General features: G+C 45.9%; 1 protein-coding gene across 5 annotated transcripts in view; it reads right to left on the bottom strand.

The window, feature by feature from the left end:
• Positions 1 to 6,008, bottom strand: part of aplp2 (amyloid beta (A4) precursor-like protein 2) — a 74,128-nt gene that overhangs the window by 58,845 nt on the left and 9,275 nt on the right. The gene's annotated exons all lie outside the window — the stretch shown is intronic.

Here is a 6,008-nt window from a genome sequence, read left to right as displayed (position 1 = left end):
GATGCCAAAAACATTCTGCCTACTGCCGCATTAAGGTGTGTACTGCTGTTTGCAGAGAAGGTTGGTACGTACGCATTAAAGTCAGCCAACAGAGAAATAACTGATAAGTGTGTGCTGCGGCGATAAAGAGATAATTACACCGAGGGTTTTGCCCACAGCTTGTTGTTTAGTTGCTAGGCTACGCAGGTGCATGATTGCTTAAATAAGGCGCTGTAGTGTAACAACTATTTCTTGCAGGAAGAAGATAATTGCTTTTCATTTTGTGTTAATGACTCGAGGACTGTGATGATTGAGGTCCATTTTCAGGTGATTTTTTTTTTTTTTCGCCTCACAGCTGCACGGTGTGTGCTGACAATAGGTTTTAGCACGACTGGCTCTTCTGCAGAGCTCCTGTCAGTACAATCACCCATTCTTCCCTTCTGCCCACTAAAAGCTCTCTGCATGAGCAACCCCTTCAATCCTCCATCTCTCCTCCTTTCATCCCTATTCACTTTGAGCACTCTGGACAACTCTTTGTGCAACCGTCTCCTCTTTTCTCAACTATCTCTATACATTCACCTCTCTCCACCTGCTTCTCTCTCTCTCTCTCTCTCTCTCTTCCTCTCTCTCTGAGCCATGTGAGCTGTGGCGGCGACCCTCTCAGCCCTCTCTATCCGGGCTTACCGTCCACGTGGCCTAGAGCGGATTACATTTTTGACATCACTGTGCCAGATGTTTATGACTAAAATAGACGGAACAACTAGCCTCACCACTAAGTCAAAACAATGCATTTAGCCTTGCCACAACAGTTCCCATTGAAGCTGGAGCAGGTCCCTCTGTTTTAATAAGAAAGACTTGCTTTTGCGTGATGATCTCCTCTGTTTCCTTTGTCTCTGACGTCTCTCCCTTCAATTGGAATCAGAGCTGCTGTCTTCATTACCACGTTCGGGAGACTAAATTGTCTAGCTTTCTCTTGTTTTCACTTCATTGCTTCCTTTCTCCCTCCCAAGCCTGCGTTTTTCCATTCTTCCTTCTGCAGTTCCTGCTCCCAGCTCTCTCCAGTGAGTCGGTATGGAGATCAAATAGCCGATAAGCCACCCACTGTAACATACACATTAGCATGATTAAATTGGCCATTGCCTGTCCATTTATTAAAAGCCTCTCTGTGCTGGGTGGGATATCTATCTAGCCTGTGAGTGGAGTAGGAGAGGGATGGGCTGTGTGTGTGTGTGGGTGTACTCAGTGTGTATCACTGTCATGTGTGTGTGTCTGAGCCTGACATCACCAAGGCAGAGAAGTTAATGAGGGTTGCGGTGGTATTTCTGACACAGTGCTGGCTTTGGGGGGGGGGGGGGGGGGGGGGGATTTCAGGTGATGTGCTGGAGAGAGTGCCTGTTGGGAAGCGATAGCTGGGCGGGAAAAAGTCGGCGGTGAGCTCGGCTCTGGCAGCGGCTGCGCAGGAGATTTAGGGCTTAGGCGATTGTTAGACAGGGCTCAGTTTGTTTTGAACTATAGGCCTGTGTTTTCCGCGGGCCGCTTTATGTGGCCGCTGACTCTTTCCCCCACTTTGTACTGCACTCTCAGCAGTTTAAAAGAGGAGGATTAGACACAGGAGTGTGCCTCTCTCTCGTCTGCCGGAGAGCACAGCGGCCTAATCTCTCGCGCTGAGGAGAGGGGATTTGGAAGAAATGACCTGTGCTCACTTCCCTGACGTCTCTTCCTCTCATACCCTCCAAGTTGAGTGAAAACGCAGCGCCGCATCCTTCCTTCCTTCCTTCCTTCCGTCACTCCCACTCCCGCTTTTTCATTTTCCTGCTGGATGACTCTACGCTCATCTGCATGCAGCACCACGCGGCTGTTCCTCAGGACCAGGCAGGCTGGCAGACAGGCAGGCAGACTTGTCAATAAAGGAACAACAGTAACAGGGCACCTCAGCGAGGCCTCCAGCCCCTGTCACTGATGTCTCTCTCGGCTGCCTGGACTCCCTCACTTAATGAACACGTAATTGTTGAGCAAGCAAAAGAGGAATTAGGGAAGCGAAGAGGGGAAAAGCGGCCATGAGGTGAGAGGTGTAATAGAGAGATAGTAGAGTGAGAGGAGAGGGGGGGTTGAGGGAATCACAAGGACAGAATGTTCCAGTGAACAGCGTAAGATATAAAATAGCCAATTTGTCCTAAAATGTGTGGTGCAGTAGAGTCAGCAGCGAGAGGAAGAACACTGTGTCTAAATCAGAGGGACTGTGGGGGGAATGCTGCTCAGTGGGAGCTGACATTGAGAGCGGGTGGGGGAAAGCAGTTTCAAGGACAACATGGAAATATCACATTCAGTCGCCACAAGGCAGCAATGAGTTGTGGCGAGGGCACGCCGGAGCAGGAGAACAGCCAGAGAACTGCAGGAGAAAGAACGAGATCAAGGACATGAAATGTTTCCAAGACCTGACGACATGAAATGATAGTAGGTGACAGATGTACTGCGTGGGGATGCTGAAAAAGAGGAGGAGGTTGTTGACCTTACTAGTACTGGCATGATAGCAGGGGTTGGACTTTGATATACCGCTACTAAATTTATCATCCTTGGATTCAATAATACAAAAAAACGTATTGACCACGTCAAGGAGCGTGCTGCCATATTTTACTCGGACATGTCTGCAACAAATGGTGCACCATTCGTCAAAAGATTTATGGACAGAAAATGTATCGAGTGCAGTGTGTAGGATTTAGTGGCATCTAGCAGTGTGGCTGCAGATTGCAACCAACTGAAACTAGTGTGCGAATGACCCTATCTAGAGCCAGTGTTTGGTTTGTCCATTCTGGGCTACTGTAGAAACATGGCAATGCAACAGTCAGTGGGCAACCTCCGGGTCTGTAAAGTGAAGCCAATGCAGAAGTGCCTTAATCTTGCATTCTTTCTAATAGCCAGCAGGGGGTGACTCCTCTGGCTGCAAAAAGAAGTCTGATTGTATAGAAGTTTATGAGAAAATGAGCCTACTTCTCACTTGATTTATTACCTCGGTAAACATTGTAAACATGAGTTTATGGTCTCAATCGCTAGTTTCAAGTCTTCTTCAATACAGCATGATGTTCATTTAGTAAATTATGGTCCCATTTAGAGTCAAATATACCATAAAGCACGGGATGCTTTAGGGCGTGGCTACCTTGTGATTGACAGGTCGCTACCACGGCGTTGTCCGGTCTGGGAGTTGTCCGTGATTTCGTCTTACAACTTTAACCCTCTCACAGTGTGTTTTCAGTTCATCAAAGTTAATTGTAACATTTTGGTCGCCTAAAAATGTCTTATACAGCGTTCGGTTGTACTTAGCTCCACCCTCTCGTGTCACTTCTGGTTGCAAAAAAACAAGATGGCGACGGCCAAAAACCAACATGGTGACGGCCAAAATGCCGAACTCCAGGATTCAAAACCGTAGTCCACAAACCAATGGATGACACCACGGTGACTATGTCCACTTCTTATATACAGTCTGTGAGTATATTGGATTCCGTAAAGAGGACCTGCTCCCTATGTAGATATAAACGCCTCATTCTAAGGTAACGAAAACACGATTCTTATTTTCAGGTGATTATACACTAAAGAAAGCACACATATTAATGGTATATTCCATTTCTGCCAATAGATCCCCCGAAATCCTACACACTGGACCTTTAAGTAATTTATCAGGCAAAAAGACCAAATGTTCGCTGTATCTCAAATGTGAAGCACTGACAACCCTCTCTGAACTCTGAATGTTTTCGTCAAGTGTTAACAGCGAGACAGCTTTTATCGTTCACATATTCCAAATTCACATGCACTTGAAGCCCTGTGGAGGTGATGTTAAAATGTATTTTCAGCTCACAGAACACATTTTTGAGAATGTTTAAAACTTCTATTCAGTTTCAGAAATCATTTTTCATCAGCATCTTACAAGGTTGTACTACAATTTTCCGTCACGGTGACAACCTGACTCTGATTACCACTTGGAAGTATGGACGGCAGCTGAGTTTGACTCGTGTCCCCTGCATGCAGTGCCACCCTCCCATGACCACCCAAGCTGATTCTAAATGAATCTGTGCTCTGATTGCAGAGCTCCCTGCTCCTTTTCCTCCCCCTGCAGACACCGAGCAGTGAAGCGGAAACACAGCCCACGTGTTATTAGCCTGTAATGCTCCGGGCGATGCGAGGGAGGCCATCTTCACCAGGGTAAAATGATGGATGTAATGTAGATATGCTTATCTGTCATTAAGCCCTGCTCTGCCCTCCCTCAGCCTCCCCTCTGGGGGGAGGGCGGAGGGATCTCAATCAGACTAGTGAAGAGTATAACTCCAGAGAGACATGCTGAGGCCAACAGCTAATCAGTCATGTCTCTATGGAGAAGACACAAACTTCACAGTAGGAGCATCCGTCTCTGAGCCTGTCTACTATATCCCCCTTTTTGTCAATCGATTGACCTTGCTCCCCCACCTCCTGTGTTTTTCCCTACAGTGTGTGGCCCAAGTCGGACCCCTCATGCTGCATGCTGCTTTTTCTTTGGGAGAGAAAATCCAAAGCAACACGATGACAGAGACTACGAGGCAGACAAATCCACGCGCCCTCGCATGACTGCTGCCTGTCAGCTCCCGGCACCTCAATAATAGCGCAGTGACGCTAAATAGGCTCCTGAAACATAAGGACGGGATGTGATGAACACTGGAGGGAGCGGTTGGAGGGTAGGCGGTAGAACGGAGGGGCTGGAGCCTGGTGAAGGCGGCTCGCTCGCTGCTCAGAAGGCTCTATAATTAGCCGCAGAAGATCAAATGACTTTTAATGGGTTTGTCTGAAAACAGCAGACTATTTCAGATTTGCGCTCGGAGCTATATTCATATCTCATCAAACTAATGGAATTCTCTAGAGTGCTTGATTGGTTTTTATCTCAGATCAAAATGGCTGATAGAGGTGCGCGGCTGCAGCATTCCTGAGCCGCAGCAGCTTTGTAATGAAAAAAGTGCCGTTTCGGAGCGCCATTATGTAAAGTGGAAATGGCTGCAACAAAAAAATGTACACGTGATGTCATATGACAGGAGTGCTCTTTCAGCACTCTGAATTCATGGTTTGATGCACAACCATTGTTGCTATAGGAGTAATTTCCCACGGACGTTTCAGTGCGAATGGTCTTATAATAACTTCTGATGACAGATAATGGAAACCTCTACTAGTCATTAATTAGAGAATTAATAAGAGAGAAACTACAAGGATGTTATAAGGGTCATAGCTCAGCCACCGCCTGATCTAGGTGCTGCCTACAATTCGGCCTTGAGCGTCCAATAACACACTGATACACACACCTTGCAATGGGACATAGTCCAGTGCAGATAGTAGATCAACAGGCAATTAACTGATAATTTTGATAGTGGATTATTCTGTTATATCATGTTCAAGCAAAAATGCCAAACATTCTGCTGGTTCCAGCTTCTCAAATGTGAGAATTTTCTTTGTTTTTTTGTCTTTTATGCCATTTTGACATAAAAGAATAATCAACAGATACATCAATAGAGGAAAATAATCATTACTTGTAGCCCTACAGCTGTCTGTTTTACCCTTTTGACTACCAAAATGTATGTAGAGTTGATACAGGGGAAATAAAGAGAAATACAGACCGAGGCAGAACAGGGAGTTGCTGCATATGCTCTCAGTGAAATTATATGTGTCACAGTCTGTTTGTGTCCTTTATTTCCCAGGGTTTCCTGCTAGCATTCAAGCTACATTAATTTCACCCACTCAGTCATCTGGGCTTTTCTATTTTAGACTGAGGAAATTATGTCCAATGAATTCCAGCCGGGTTCTAACTCTCATTTACGTTGTGCCTTCTCCGTAAATCATACAATATAGAATCCTTCTTCTTTTTATTGCTTCCGTGAGGGGAGGGAAGAGGATCTGCAGGCTTTAGCTCTTCATCATGCATGAACACCTCTCACTGAATTAATTACAGTGCAGGAAGGTAGGGCCTTAAAGATAAGTAAGGGGAAAACTCAATGACAATTTTTTTCATTACAGGAAAA

This window comes from Sebastes umbrosus, chromosome 7 (assembly GCF_015220745.1).
Source record: "Sebastes umbrosus isolate fSebUmb1 chromosome 7, fSebUmb1.pri, whole genome shotgun sequence".
Lineage (NCBI taxonomy): Eukaryota > Metazoa > Chordata > Actinopteri > Perciformes > Sebastidae > Sebastes > Sebastes umbrosus.
This window is presented reverse-complemented; position numbering and strand designations above follow the sequence as displayed.